The 16,927-nt window shown below is 37.7% G+C and overlaps 1 protein-coding gene across 26 annotated transcripts in view; it reads right to left on the bottom strand.

Annotated features, from left to right (window-relative positions):
• ARPP21 (cAMP regulated phosphoprotein 21) overlaps positions 1 to 16,927 on the bottom strand; it is a 205,695-nt gene that overhangs the window by 107,086 nt on the left and 81,682 nt on the right. For 25 of the 26 annotated variants that reach the window (XM_075493425.1, XM_075493428.1, XM_075493422.1 and 22 more), the window contains one exon: positions 588 to 756. The gene's annotated coding sequence lies outside the window, so the exon portion shown is untranslated. Of the gene's footprint in view, positions 1 to 587; positions 757 to 13,725; positions 13,990 to 16,927 lie in introns of those variants that run through there. The other variant, XM_075493426.1, reaches the window with a different exon arrangement.

Here is a 16,927-nt window from a genome sequence, read left to right as displayed (position 1 = left end):
GTTTCTTGTACTTAACATTCAACAGATCTGATAGCACTTACCTTCATGGTTTTTAAGCTATGTATTAAGTGAAAAAATAAGACCTACTGAGTTTTAAAAGCTTACTACTTCGAATTTTTGCTTTTGTTTTGACATTGTAAGCAAATAAAATAATAAAACCTTACCTACATCATCTTCCCATTTGAGAAGGATTGTGGATTTCACAAGAAATGAAGCTACACAGTTCATAAATAAACCGACTGGAATACGAAGCTCACAAATTAGCTCACAGTAAGCCAAGTCAAGCTTCAAGTCGTTCTCCTTCCTCCCACCGCCCTCCCCAGGAAGTCCCATGGTATTGGCTATTCTGCAGTTACAACTGAAACTTGAAGCGCTTTGCTAAAAATTCAAAACACGATGAATGGCAAGACCTGAAACTGGTCTGTTAAACCACTCTTAATTTGTTAAGGATTTACATCAAGAAACGCACATGCATGCACAAGTTCTTCATGGGCATATTACCCCTGCAGCTCATCTACATGCTTATACAGTATTCACAAAAACAATTACACTCATAGTTTATCAGCTGCACCAAAGAAGCCATTTACCTGAAAAACTGCTATAATTCCCACTGTCTTTCTAACGTCTTCTGTTGCTCTTTGCTGGTTAAGTCCACACAAATGATCAACGACAACGTGAGTCCCATGTCCCCATTAGCAGTTCAGAGTGCCAATCTCCATGCTGGTCCTTCAGAGAGTTTGACGGATCATAGTCAACCTGGAAAAAGATGAAAAGTAAATAACAACAACGGTAATGATCATGGTACAAGTTAAGGATGGAATAGATAGGACCAGATTTCTAACACTAATGACCAGCTTCAAGCAAATCACTTTCACAGCTTGATCCAGCTCCACCTGTCTCAAAACTGCCTGCTTCTTCTCTAATGAAGGCTAGAGCCGGCTGTTCAAGTCATAACAGCTCCTACGCAAGGAGCTAAAATTAACAATTGCATTATGCACTGAAGATTAGTCACTTCAATTTTAACCTTTTTTAGTGAATTCCAGCACTTTTCATTAAAAAAAAAGCATATATACATATTTATATATACGCTCATCTGTTTGCTTCAACAGAAATCAATGAGGGTATGAGGAAAAAGGACTTGCCTGCTTTTTAACTACGGCTTCTGCTCCAATTAAAATTTCAATAGTCAAACACTACTGAAAAAGCAGCTAGGTGGGTGCTTTTAGAAAGTGACCTCCTTTGCCAGGGTAGTGAATCGAGATGTTCATATAATAAGCCGAATAAAAGTTGAAATGATCAAGAACAGGAGCAGGAGAAGGAAGAAATCCTATTCCCCGAACAATGGCCACCAGAAAAAACTTTCTTTTGAGGCACTGTGTGAGGAAGAAAAAGGAGATGTCCAGGTTACGGTTTGGAAAATAAACCTGAAGAAAAAGTTGCCTCAGCGATGCAATTTATGCTTTTCATCAGGATTGTCTTTGCCAGCTGAATAGCTGATCTGACAGAAAAGGAGCATATCGGGATGAGTCGGACTGATTTACAAGCCATGGCCATGTGCCGAACTGTCTTGATATAACAGGCACCTCTTTCTCAAGGCTTGCACATGAATCACGGTTGAAGCAATTATTCCAAATACACAAAAACAGCAAACAGGAGGAAACATGTATCTTGCTACTTGGGGGGAGGGGGGGGGGGGAAGCTGAAAATTCTCTCCCTCATATCAGACTCCTTGTTTCTGAGGCACATGGTTACAATTGCTGTACAGTATGTGGCAGCGCACTGGAACTCACCACATTAAAAGAGCTGAGTTTCAAGCACCAGAAATGGAATTTAGCCTTTCACAAAAATCAAGTCCTGCTCTCTCCGGGAGCTCAGGCACACAGAGGAGACCAGCAGGCAGTTCTATAAACGACCACTGCCAAGCTGCAAATTTATATACATAAAAATATTTCTTTTCCTCAAACCACTTAATAATTTGTACAGAGCAATACAAAGTACAGCTGTACAACGTAAGTCTTCCCACTCGCTTTTTGGTATTTCTTGCAAGACATTTTCAGAAATTTTATCTCATTGGCAAACATACTTATAGAATCGTGATGGGAGTGGAGGAACAATATGGAAAATTATGCTTAAGCACTCAACCACATGCAAATGTATTTCATGGAGCCAATACTCAGAGAGAAAAGAGTGAATAAACCACTGACTGAAAAACCTTTCCTCATAACCATCTTCCATTAACCCTTTCCCTCACAATTCCAAAAGCGGAGGGGAGGTGGAGATCAACCAAAACCAACCAAAAAACCCCCAAGGAAATACAGTGCGTTACAGTTTCACCTGGAAAAAAGCCAGCCAGGGGATAGACCGTTGCAATCAAAACCCTCCAAAACTAACTGAGAAATAGATATCTGTACCAAAATCAGGACACAAAAAAAAAATTTCAGGATTATTCTGTGTTACCATGTGTTGTGAATTAACTATTCATAAGACAAACAAAACACAGCAAAACAAAAACCAGACAACAAACCAACCAAACAAAGGGTATCATCCAGCAAGTGAAGAGATCTGCCAAGACTCCAATAAACAGCATTTCTGGTCTTGTGCCATAGATGCTCAACATAATCTTATCATGCTTTACCAAAGACATATTTCTTCATAAACTAAGTTCCCCATATTGTTACACTTAAAATCTCTGATGCCAACATTTTTCATTGGCAATGTATGAAAAGACCACAGATTCTTAAATTAAAACAACAAAAACCACCCATAAATTTCCCCAAGAAAATACAAGCAAGTGGAAAATAAGCTTACAGTGTGCAGCTACCATTTTTCAAACCCGCAATGACAATGTTTCTTGGGATGATTTTTTTTTTTTTAAATCCTTCTTAATTATCCTCTTGGGGGGGAAAAAGTCAGGAAGAACTGAGACATATAGCAGTCACAATCGAGCTCTTCAGCTTCCCTCAATATAAATTTCCTCCTCCTCCTCCATCAGGCAATTTACAAGTGATGACTAATCATTTACATACTACAATACGTAAAATACACTTCTGGTTGTTTGGGTGGGTTTTCAAAGGGACTCAGGTTTCTGTATAATACTTCAGGGGGGAGTATAAATAGCAAAAAGGAATCAGTCAGAAAATATCCATTAAGGGTGAGACATTTTGATTGAAAAATACGTCTCTCTCTCTCGCATGTTTCCAGGATATCTGGTTACTCAGTGATGAATGCACTTTCTACTATTGTCAGTCCTGCAGTGACAGCACCGCTGTGGAAGAACATACTGGATTATTCTCTTTCTTGCACATCAACAGAAATGTCAGCGATGATTTGACTGTCAAAACCTTCAGTACCAAAGTGACGCAAAAGGCTGAGCAAACGCACTTGCGGTTTTGATCCTCAGGTAGAAACTGCAAAGCTTGTTGCTAGGCAAAAACCACCTTCTTTATTTGCAAGCAAGCAAAATTTCATAGGGGTGTTGGGATCTTAGAAGCGGTCTACAGGAGCTTGCGGCAAAATTTCAGCCTCTAATTCCTTAAAGCAACTCGAGTATCGCACACCGCAATGCAACAGGAAATGCAAGTGCCCACCAAGCCATTTACAGAACCACTTTAATGGAAATATAATGTTTGTACAGAATTTATAAGCACCAGCTGATCAGCATACACTGTGGGATGGAAGTTCTTTTTTTTTCTTAAATTGCTTTCTTCATCACCAGGATTTTCAATTTAGAAGCTGAGGGTACTACTGAGCTTGAGCAGCTACTGCCAGAGCTCGAAGAGAAAGGGATGGAAGAAGGCGCGTATGGTCTCATACGTTCATACAACACACACCACGTAGATTCCAAGAAAAGTCTGTGGTAAGGAATACACTTAATTTAATGCAAAAGTTTAAAAACTATACCCAGAAGAAGAGCTGTCAAAAAAAACAGAACAGAAAAATGAGCAAAGACATTAGAAAGCCCTCCTCAATGAACATCTGATAGCTGACCATCAACTGAAATTAAACAGAGACACATCTGACAAAACCCTAAGAGCCCACCACAGGAGAGTAAGCCCTTTCTGTATTATGTATCAGGAAACGTTTTGATGGTCTCAAAGGTATCACATACTGAAGCAGGAATTTTGAGATCCTTACGCTCCCAGTAAGCATCAACATGTCCTCTCTCAGAAGAGACGATGAGCAGGCTTTAAGGCCAAACAGCATACTCTTAACCAAGAGCAGGCAGCAGCAGCAGGCGGGATTGAACCCTACCAGAGTGAAACCCAAGGTTTTTTTCTCCAAATAAAGCTGTTAGGCATAGAGGTAAAATCATTTGAACGGCTCCCATAACTGCAAATTGGCTGATGTTGGCAGTACCTACACATCAGGATCCTTCTCATCCCATAGCGATTCTCCACTCGCATGAATGGCTCGCAGGTACAAGCCCGTGAGCTGGAAGTAGAGATGTCAGTCATGATTTCCACTATGTGATATATACTTCACCCATACGTATAAAGATAGCTTTGACTCATTATTGCTAACTAACTCATCAGATGACTGGAAACCATTGGAAGTGGACTACGGCATTATCTCAAGATTATCAGTACACACAGCCCTCAATGTTGCCAAACTCTGGTGGCTTAAAGCATAAACTTCCTGTTATTTGACATTTACTTAAAAATTCCAGTTCCTACCATCAAGCAAATCTATGAAAATCTCAGGTTTCACACTGAAAATAAAAGCTTCAACTCTCTGTGGTGGCTTCAAAGAAAATCTTCAGGATATAAAACCTACTGTTCCAAAACAAAAAAACCAACCAAACAAAAAAAAAAAAAAAACAACCAACAACCCCCAAAAAAGGCAAGTAAAATAAACCCTAGAGTTTTAGTTTGAATACACTACTACTCAGTTGCCAGTCCTAGTCTCCAGGACCTACATCATTTGACAGGTGGTACCGTGTGTTCCTTCTCACTGTTTTCCCCCATTTCCCACCAAAATACACATATGCACTTGGAAGCCAAGTTTGCTGCTGCGTATTAGCATAGCAGGGTAAAATCCATGCCAGCTCTCACACCAAAATGCGTTAGTATGAAAAAAAAAATTTTTAAATAAAATAAAAATTAAGGCTGTGAAATCCTACAAGTTCACTGGTTGTTAAAAGACTAAAGACTAAACCTTAAAAAAAAGGGCAAAAAATATTTTTAAAGGAAATGTTTGAAGCCTTATTTTATTTCCCACCTCCTCTTGTCTTCACTTTGTCCCCTCTCCATCATCACTACAAAAATAGACATAGTGATTGCCTACATTTTCTGCTCCTACGTGCCACAGACCTTTGCAGGTAAAAGGTTGTAAAAGGTTCTTTAGACTCGTTTACTGTTGGCACTTTAACAGAGACTGTCAGCAGATGCAATTTTTTTTTTTTCCAGGAGTTGTAGAAACATGAGCATCTGTGTACAAGCACCGGCACAGAGGTCACTGACCCACCTTAAGCAGGCCAGCAAACAACAACCAGTGGCAATAGTGGTCAAATTTGATGAAAACGGGATGGACTGAAATACATTGGATCAGGTTTCAGATCCTATGTAACAACCAGTTGTCTTTTAAAAGAGGCAACTAGATGACATGAGGAGCAGCATCCCAGCTGAAGCCTCTATCTTGGAATAGCACTAGCTTTCCTCCCAGTCTGCATGTGAAATCCAGTATTTACAAATTACAGCAGGGATGAGAACAGCCTAACAACAACAACAACCAAAAAAGAAACAAAGCAATTTTTTGTGCTTTACACCCGATTCCTTTTTTCAAAGGGATCCTCTTGTTCCTAACGGATTGCCACCAATATTTTCCACTTTAATCCCCTGTCAGAAGACCTCATGTCAATGTCACCATCTTCAGCCAAGCAATAACGATGATGTTCCCTCCAGCTTGTTGTATTTCTGCAAAGCTAGAAGCTTTACCCGGGAAAAGAAATATAAATGGCCTATAGGGAGAGCCTGTTTTATTTTAATACTTAAGAAAAGGCTCAAAAAAAATGCTCTTTTATCTGTCATGATGACCATTTGAAGTCTTCCAGGATCAGCATGGAAAGATATGAGGCTTTGAGTGATCTGGCTAATAAATGTCAATCACGCAAGTTTACTAGGAACAGAGTAACACCCAAACTTTTAACAAGCTAATCAGGTGTACAAATTGGCACCCTTGCAATGAGTTGTTTGCTTTAGCCCAGCCTTCACCACAGCCTTGCGCATTTCAAACATGCCAATTTGTATCACCTTCCCAGGCATAAACCTGACAAATTTTCCTAAAATCAAAGTCATTAAACTCACTGGTCTGTCTGTTAAGTGGTAGAAAACAGCACAGCTCCTGCGACTCCAAACACAGAGACACAGTGGTTCCCAGCCATCCTTTCAACGCACACAAGTCTCCTTGCAATATACAAAAGTAATTTTCCTCAAATCCTGTAACAAAAAGAGTAGCCAACATAGGCAAATACACCATTCAAATGGAAAGGGGGACTGGAAAGGGGGACTGAAACTGATCTTCCCAGATAATCAGGTCTATTTATCAGCTACCAAAGATAACTGTATCACAAAGCCCTCTTTAGAGACCGACAGCGTTGTTTTAGGATTAGAGGGGGTCTAGGGAGGATGCTCTAGTAATCTTACTGTAAGGATGTTCAGGAACCTCACTGCCTTGGCAGGACATCTTCTGCATTACCTCATTGTATACATCAAATACTTTTTATATTTTTCTTCTTGTGCCAATAGTCGTTCCTCATTTTAAATAGCTTTCCTGATTTCTTGGTAGTTCTCTCCTCCCATGGTAAATACTTGTAAACCTAACAGCAAATAATGAGGAGACGTAAAGAAGGCAATTCCTTTTAATCACCAGTTAAACAGGTGTACACCATTTCCATTACTATCTACATCTAGTTTAATTTTTATCATTGACGGTCTGCTCCAACGTTTCCTTACATCTCTCTCACCCTCTTCCTCCACCAGGACTGCACTCTGTGCAGACAGACGTTCCTCCACCCATTGATGCGCAGTGGTGAATGCACTAGAGGAGCTCTGTTTTCACAAACACTAAAACCAGTTTAAAGACAGTGAACATCATAAGGATATCCCAGAAGGAATACTATCTTTTCAGTATGAAACACTGATCAACCACACAGCATAAATGAGCCTGGGTTCCCCACAGAGGGGTCTCAGCAGCGCCGAGGGCAATCAGAGCTACTGCAGAGTCTGGGAGTTGTCATAGACTGAAGTGGTGGTAATACAGGTATCCAGCACAGTCTACATGAGAAAATCCAAGCCGTCTGTGGCACACAGTGATACACTGTTATAGATAATGGAATCTGAAATAATATATGGCTTACATTCATTTTAGTTTGAACAAAATATATATGTATTTTTTAGTTTAATGCAGGAGTTCCTGAAACATTTTTTTGTTTCTCTAAGTCAAGCTATCCTTCAATGCCTTCTCTTTGACATTTTTATCCTCTCAGGTAACCACAGATTAAGTCCATTTTGCTTTACACACAGAACTATAAGCTCAACTTAACCTATTTCTTTACTCAGTTCCTCCTAAAGCTTAAGGACTTTACTAGAAGACCTGAGCACCATGAGTCTGCATTTTAAGCATACATGCCTTTGAAGAATTCAGTCTAAGCAGACTGCAGGTAATAAACAAGTGGCCAGCTAAGCCATCATGCCTCATTCACTAATAACCAAACACAAACGAGTTGAGTCCAAGGAGGAAAAAAAAAAAAACCAAACACACAAAACACACACACACACAAAAGCCACAAACAAACAAAAAACCCCACACCCAAAAACCCTAAACAAAGCAAAGAAAACAATTTTGTACACTACTAACATACTCTTTGCACAAAACTTTCTAGGCAGCTTCTCCCAAAGAAATTTTTTTTTTAAATACATAATACTCAGGACATGGGACAGCCCGTAACTTACGACCAATTGCTTTACATTTCTTCCAGTATCACCAGTGGATGGAGGTAGAACCAGAACAAGAATGCTGCAGGAATGGACCAAGCATCACTGAGTCTCACATATGCTTTTCCCAATTTTTTTCCTTCCCAATTTATATAATGGCACCTATATTTCATCCTGCCATTTCTTGACAAATTAGGTGCATTTTCACTAGCGCTAGCTTAATTGGCAAACCCTGAAAGAAAATAATTGCTAACAGCAAGCGGCATTATGCTGATGAAACAGACCTGCGCCTCACCACTAGAACTGCCTCAGTGGACAAACACCGTCTGCAAAAGAGCAAAAAGCTTTCACATAAGAACTGAAAGAAAAAAAGAAAAAAAAAACAACACAAAACAAACCACACACACCAAACCACCACATTATTTCCCTCTAAAAGTCTCTTTTGATTACTGGAATTAAACATAGTAGCTATTCCTATTTGTCCTAATACCATTTTTCTGAAACAAAACTAGCCTGCAGCTAAAGAAAAATTCTTCTTTCCAGAAAAAAAAAAACAACAAAGCAGCAAGCTATAAATGTATATAAGGTTTAAGAAAAAAAAACAACAAAAAACCCCACAACATTATATTTCCCCCCATTTAACTTTGCTGCTCAGAAACTGTGCAATTATACTCTCCATATTCAAAGACAATTGGTATCAAGTTTGTTTTAATACAGAGTAAGTTTTCCAAGCTCATATTCCAACCAACTTGTATAGTTACAGCTCGTCTCCTCTACCAAAGGCAACAAAGGCTAGACCCTTTGAGGGTTACCAGTACAAGATTATTTTATGATTTTTAATATATTATTTTATTAATTTATCTTCATCAACATAAGAACACTCTTAAAATTTCTTCTTGATTGTGTTTATGAGAAAAAATATTGGAACACAAATGCTTAGTTGATGGCTTCTTTTGGATATTAATAGACTTAGGAGAACAACGTCCAGCAAGAACAGTTTACGTAGACAAAAATCTCATCAAGCAGGCTTATTTTGCTAGACACCACTATTCTCTCTAAAATCTTGCAAGAGGTATAGACAGGATTTCGGCAATTTGCAATCAAATCTGGACATATGTTTTTAAATCTTTGAATCTCCTGAGAATGACTACTTTTTCTTGTTAGATCCACATCCCCCTGTTTTCTTGTTGTTTGAAGCCTTTCTGAAGAAAAAGATAATTAAGGCAGAGATGTTATCTTACTGTCCTAATATGACAGAGAAATTATAAACACAAATAAGAGATATGAATATCTATATATTTATATAAAAATCATACATTTTATATATTTTTACATTTTAATAAATGCATATTTGTATTTTGTGTAAATACATTAATCCCATTTTGTTGGTCCCATTTTGGCTGGTCTCAGGCAATGCAGTTAAGTAGTAAATACCACACATTACAAAAAGAAGCCTTAAGCATGCTATGGATTGTATTCAATGCTGTATATTGCCATGGTTTCAAAAGAAAAAAGAAAAATGCCAATTATAAATATAAATTAGAAGTTAAAATGGCTCATTATTAAATGCATGCTGTAAGAGCAAATGAAACCATTACATATTTCTGTGCAATGCTCCAAGCACTTAAGTGCCAAATATCCTCAGCTTATGCTCACTTGTAGAAATAACAAATAAATCAATGTTTAGATCTTTTGTCAATTCCCTTGCCGTCTCTAGAAATATTGTTAGAGATTCCCTCTCTACGTTAAAATATAGTTAGAGATTCCCTCTCTATGTTAAAACTCATCTTCAGATATGTACTGATATACATCACGTTTCCTCATGAGCAGCACCAGTAAAACATACTAGACATTACAATCAATTCCTGAAGAAACAAACAAAAAAATCCAACTATAAAATACCCATCAGGTATTTTATATTATTACCCTAATGGCCAGTGAGAGGAAGAAATCCTCTTCAAAAGCAGTTACAACAGTCAAGAGAGAAAAGGCAGAAACCCAGGTTTACAGAACCAGCAGTGCCAGTTCATAGATTTGCAGCTTTGGCTTCTGAAAGTATCTTGCCAGAAACCCTGTGGTTTCTGCATTGTGTTTGCCTTTTCCAGTGGGTAATTCCAGGCTCCATGTGACATTATGAACAAAAGAAAAGGCAGAAAAAAGTGTTTCGATGTCTGTTTGTGGTTTTCAGGGAAGAAATTATGACATATGTATGAGAGTGCACTAAGCAGTTTTGTTAAAAATGTAATTGGCCACTCCACATATGCCTAGCCAGAAAGCTTCATGACACATGAACTAATAAAAGAGAGCAATGAATACACAGCAGAAATCAAATATTCAAGCCAATGTCTCCAAGGAATATGTCCTATTAAATTTAAAGTAGAAAAATATATATATTTAATCAAAAAGGACATTCAAAAAACAATCAGAAAAACAGTGAGGGTTTTTTTGAATACTTTAAATCTTGTTATACAGATTGAAGTCTCCACAAGTTCAAATATGATTTTAAGAAAACTTTTATAATATCCAAAATTGTGTTTACCTGCTGTGAAACAATCTGTCTTACTTGGCACTAGAAACCACTAACTACATCAACAATCTAAAAATACTGAGATTTAAATTACAGGAGAGAAGTGCTGGACCGAAGTTCCATCATCTGTAATATATTCAATTTCCACTGCAGAATGGCCATATCATCACATTTTTTTCATTGCTTTGCTCAGTATCATAGAGTAAACAAAAATATGATTATAAAGCACAACACTGAAATGGTAGAGAATATATTTTATGAAATTTGAAGAAGAAAAATGGAGGCAGTAGGACTTAACCGACTACGACAAAGTGATATATATCAAAGACAGCTCTACGCTACAGATTCTTTAAAGCAAAGATGTATTTCCAGGCTTGGGTCCCAGCCTGAACCTTAAACAAGACTGTTCAATGGACCTTCATTTAATAGTCTTTGGAAAAACCAAAAGGCTTTCATAAAAATTCAAGAAGGTACCTCTAAGATTTCAGAATTGAATGAGTACTTTGGAACTTCAGTTGCCTTAAATTCTTTAACTAAAATTTCATATTGGCTGGTTATGAATGTTTTGGTAGTATTCAGTCACGTAATCCAGTGAATTTTTTTCCCCTCTCTAAACATTTAAAAAAGTCCACCTGTGAATGAAGTATTTTTCACCTGTTTAATCATATTTTGAGCCTAGGCTGACCCTCCCCTTGCAAGAATTGAAACCATCATTTTGCGTGAAACAAAATCTGTTTGGACAATATTTCTTAATATGTAATGCTATGGTATTTGAGCCTCAGGATTTATTTTGATACCTTCAAGAATTTCAAAGGCTGATGAAACATGACACAACTACAAGAAAGGGCAAGTCAATAACCATTCCTGTCACTGTAAGTCCAGCTCTAAGGAACTACGATCCTTCTTGCAAATCACGGTTCCTAATAAAAAAGACCTTATTCTTTGCATGTTTTATTGTAACATGTCAAAGTGCAATGGCAAGAATTTATGCCCTTGTCTTTTCTTCTGACACTAAAAATTATCTGCCCGAGAACTTTCTGCAAAAGACAATAAAAGAAATAAACCTAGCTTACTGTATGTTTTGTTTAATTTATGACATACTCTATAGCAAAACAAATCTTCTGACTGAATGTTCGTTAAAAACCTGTATCTGCTGTACAATTTGAAACACTGAGAACAGGGAAAGAGGGGAAAATTGCAGTTTCATACAGAAGAATAAAGCAAAGGAACTATTCCACAAACGCTATTATAAGTGCTACAATATCTCAAAATCACACAAAACAATTATGAAAATTGGTTTATAAGTATTAATTAAAACAAACAAAAAAAACCCAAACCACAAAATCCCTAGTAAATATGCTCCGTTTCAAAATGTGGTTAAAACACCCAGGGACTTGTTGTATATAGGTGCCGACTACAGGCAAGCTTACAGATACTCCAAGTTTCAGCAGATACCAGCACGAGCAAGTTTAAATAATCACACACTAGCAACTCTGCTGGAGAATCACTGGACTTTCAATAACGCACGACTTTCAAACAAATCCGTATGATGGAGTGAAATCTTTCACCCCATTATAGAAATGAAAAAAATCCCAGTCTAAAATACCAAAACTTTTCTTACCATAAGGAATTTCTCTTTGTGACTAAATGAGTAATCACCTGACAGTATAAAGGTTATGGCAATATCTTAAATTTAAGGGCGGACTTGAAAAAATAATTTTATAACAAAATCTGTTTGAAATTAGCTTCAGCTGCCTTAAAGAGTTTACTTATTTTCCAAAAATACTTCAATTAAAATAGTTGTATCTCTGAGCAATGTTCTCCGTCTTCTCCTTAAAATTCAGACTTCCAGAATGTCGGCTGGATTTCTTTTTGCTGAACAGGATTAACTGGGCTGAAGTTTTTTCCTCTTGCTATTGCCTAGGTTTCTACATTGCATAGGTGATTTTTCACAGCTCTTACAGGTGAGCATTGGCTTTTATATGCATGTGCAAGACATACAGAATAACCTGACAAGTTTCATTTTCTTCCCCTAAAAGTGCAACAGAAAAGAAAGTTAATAAAACTGTTGCATACCTCAAAAAATAAAGTATCTAGCAGTAAGTTCAGTGCTGTAATTTATTCTGAAGTAGGTCCATAGTTGTAATGAATCAGAAAACTTGTGGGCACAGTAAAGGTTGTCCTCTAAATCTCTAAATAACTTCTCTTTAGGAAATTTTCATAATTGAGGAAGGACCACGAACAGGCCCACCAGCAACTCATATAAATACACCATGCAGTCCAATATATTAAAGGCTCGGCTAAACACCACCACCAAAGCTAGGTTTGTCTCAAGTTGAGACTTGTGCCAGAAAAGCCCTGATCTCAGAAACTCCAGCATGCGTGGAGATCTGAACCTGCCTCAAGCCTATGATCTCAGTAAGTGTTACATCCAAGGGATACTTTTTGCGTCAGAGAACAACTAAATAGATAAAACTCCAAAGAACAGTAATATTTCTCTCTTCTTTCTACGCCTCTTCTGAACTTTGGTTCTCCTGAAGAGAGCTGCTAAGTTAGACAGCCAGCTCATGGAAAACAAACATACAAGTTAGGACCTCCCTGCTAGTATATGACCATAAAAATATTTGGTTTTATTAACAGTCAACCTCATCTTGACCTATAAGCAAGGAGTCTTGAAGTTGTGGCTGTCAGAGCTACTGTCTCACAGGACATCTTCCAACACCAATGCAAGATTATCAGCAGCTGCAAAGATAACACCTGTGAAACCATGAAAAGGTGTAGTTGTTTTTCAAATATTTCGGGTAACACCATGATTTTAAAGTCTAATTTGTCATTTTAACTAGAATTACAAAATGAAGTGGATTGCATCCTGTTTGATGAGGGAAACGCTTTTTAACCTGTGTTTATCCAGCATCCTCCACATTTTGACAGGAGCTGCTTAGAGCTACCATAATACAGGAAACAAGTCACCAGCCAAAATGAGACAAGAATGGGCTATGTATGTTTAAGGACAAAACCAAATCTCTATTAAAACTGTAAAAGTCCTATCAGCATTCTGTTAATCAACATTAAACTGCAGTTGCTCAAAATGTAGGACAATAAAGACTCTTAAACGTTCATTAACCTCCAAGGAAAGCTGGACACCAAGATATCACAGACCCTTATGAAAATTCCAACTTCTTATCATAATAAGATACAACTAAACAGGATTTTTGCACTTCAACTCCAATTATAGTAAATTAAACAAAATCATTGTAAATGCACTACCCTGCTGTTGATTACAAACTATCCTGCTGCTCCATGCAAACTCCTCTTGATTTCAGCGAGAGTCATAAGAGGAGGATGATGGTAGAAAGCCTGAAGCATGACTGTAACACTGACATAGAGAGTGGAGCTATCTTCTTCAACTGAGCAGAAATAATCAGACCCTTGCATGACCAGTTTCAGGTCAATCTTCCTGGCCCTGTAAGTTACATATGAAAGTCTTCATTTGGCTGACAGCTAAAACATTCAAACATCAGAACCGAATCAAACAGGATAAAGGAAGGATGAGACTGGAAGCAGGCTAAAAGGAGATGACGACAGCACAGGAGTGCCACCACTGGACTAGTGAACACAGCAAGGCTTATTATGCTGCCATAGCAGCTTGGTGACGTTAGCTTCAGCCATCACTGTGAGTTTACTTCTGCCCAGTAAGTAAACTGGGGTTTTAGTAACCTCCTGACATTTACATGGTGTGGCCTTGGCACAGGAACTGTCAATTGTACGACAGTACAAGAACCAAAGGTCGGCTAGATTGCAAAATGGTATGACACTTACCAGTCAGCAGAACAGAAATGTAATTTAAGTATCCCTTTACACGTGGCTGTAAGCCAAGAAAGTAATATTTCAATCAGTTTTTCTAAAAACATTTATCAGAGATCATTTGGAACTTACTAAGATGTAATGTGACTGTAATGGGAGCTCACTGTTTTTACACTTTTCATTTCACTGCATGCTGTTATTTATTTCTTCTTGTATCAGTTTTCATTGCAAAAACATTAAATGAAGGAGAAGGACTGGTTGCTATGCAGAGTTCACACGGATACCAAGATGGCATTCATGACCTGATTTTTATCACCAGTGGGCACAGAAAAGAATTTACATGCGAAAGGAAAAAATACATTAATGTTACATTTCAAAAGAGATTTTAAAAACACAGAAGTCAAGATTTTCAAAGTGATGGCTCCCACGGCATGCATAATGTGTTATAAGGAATATTCCATATTGCTATATTTGTGTTTTATGTCTTAATACATATGTGCCATTTACCCTAGTTATGATTGTTGTGGGAACCATAAGCAGCCATCCTGACAATTTCATTCTCAACTGCAATGTTGTACTAATGGAGTTTTGGTACTTAATATCCTTGTTTGTTTCAAAAATGAGGGAGGAAAAGAAAGGAAAGATACAGGGAAATAGGGCAAGAAAAAGGAGGAGGAATATTATCATGTCTATGTGTTCTAATTATTTAAGTCCATGGTGAATTTGGTATTTAAAAAGAGTTGAGAGTGCCAAGTAATAGGAAAACCAGTACTTACACTAATACACTTTTAAAACACCATGCAGGCAAATCCACTATCCCTTGTATATATTACTTTGCTATGGCAAGTCCAACATGTATTAACACCAACATAGTTAGATCCTCTTTATCATGTTCCCAGTTATGATGCAGCCAGCCAAGAAAAGACCTGTGTCTCTCAGTCAACTTAAAGACCTTACATTTTCCATTAACAGGTCGTAGTAAGATCTCTGGCTGAAGGGAAATTCTTCAGTCTACAACAATATGATACCAAAAATAATACTAAGTCCCAGTGAGTTCTGAAGACAGATAAATTCAATCTAAAGGGAAGCAATGGGAACATTGCTCTTTCCTTACGCCCAGGAGAGAGATACGAGGTCTATGGCCTAACCTATCCTCATAAGCCATATGAAAAGATGTTCTCTTGTAACTCTTACGACATTTACTGCTATATGTTGTTTATTCAATCTGCATGTTTATTACTTTCCCATCCCCTTTTCACCTTCTCAGTACAGACAAAGCCTGCGAGACTGCACAATAGTTAAGTCACTGGGACCTGACCAAACCTTTAAGTACTACTACAACAATTCTGAATACTAATTGTTATCATTTCTAGCTTTGCAGATTATTCTTGAAAAAAAAAAAAACAAACCAACCCACCAAAAAAACAAAAAACCAAACAATAAAACACCAAACCAAACAAAACCCTCAAAACCCCCACCATCTCTTGCTCAAAGAGCTTTGCCTTTATATATAAGTTTTGCAGTTTCTCCCCCCCAGCCCCGAGTTCCCCACGCATTTACACACACAGCAATTATTAAAGAGCAGAAAATTCTAGCCACAGGAAGAGACTTCCCTTGTATGTTTTCTCCTACAAAACAATCCAAACCCACTATTGCGTTCTGGAGCATCAAATTTCAAAGCCACAAAAGGCTAAGAAAGATCCGATTTTCTTTCAGAAGTGTCTTTGAAGAACAAGGAATAGAGAGGGAGTTTACTGCTCTTTTTCATTTTTTTTTTCTTCATCTGACTTTTCCCAATCTTTATCCGCATCATTACCATCTTAAATCCAGACAAGTTTTAGCCTGCTTCTAGTCTGACTGGAGATCTAAGAACAAAAGGTCTGAGGCTCTTTATGTTTGTATATGACTGTGGCCAAAGACAGGTGCAAAGACTGCCAAATGTAATTGCTGGCATGTTAATTTATGCCTAACATTACATTTTTTGTTATTCAACCAAAGGTTAGAATTTGAAAGATTAATGGTCTCCTAAAAGATATCATCTGATAGAACTGCCCAAATTTCAACATCAGGTTCAACAAAGGGTCTTTCTCCTTTCTTGGAAACCTTTTTAGACCTCACGAAATCAAAATACCAAGGCACTGACAGAGTAGAAAAATACTGAGACAGACTAACCAGCCTCCAGCATCCATACTGGTTGCTTGATGACTCAGAATGAAACAACAAGGCAGGACTCAGAGTGCCAACTAAATGAAACCTGTTCTAGTCATACTAGTCTAGCAAAATGAACATCTCTCTCAAACATACTTGCTTTGACCAATAAAACTTCCACTTTTAGAAAACCAACATGTCCCAAAATATTTACCTACCTATCCGCAAACATTTACAGAATCAAGCTCCTTTCACTGAAAGTGGCTTGTCACCAATTTTATAAAAATCAGAGAAAGGATAGCCATGGCAGAAGAGAGGCACCTGTTTCTTTTCAATGATGGATTAAAAACTAACAGTGAAAGAGAAGCCCAACACTTGTACATATGCTACCACGTTTGATTCTGATCCACACTACTTGAAGCTGGTGAGACCAGAGTGCCACAACGAGAAGTTTTCAAACTTACCAGGAGGAGAAGAGCTGAAGATTTCCTGTCCACACAGAAATTCTGATTCAGTC

Source organism: Mycteria americana, chromosome 2, assembly GCF_035582795.1.
Source record: "Mycteria americana isolate JAX WOST 10 ecotype Jacksonville Zoo and Gardens chromosome 2, USCA_MyAme_1.0, whole genome shotgun sequence".
Classification (NCBI taxonomy): domain Eukaryota; kingdom Metazoa; phylum Chordata; class Aves; order Ciconiiformes; family Ciconiidae; genus Mycteria; species Mycteria americana.
The sequence above is the reverse complement of the archived record's forward strand: the minus strand, read 5'-3'. Positions and strand labels throughout refer to the sequence as shown.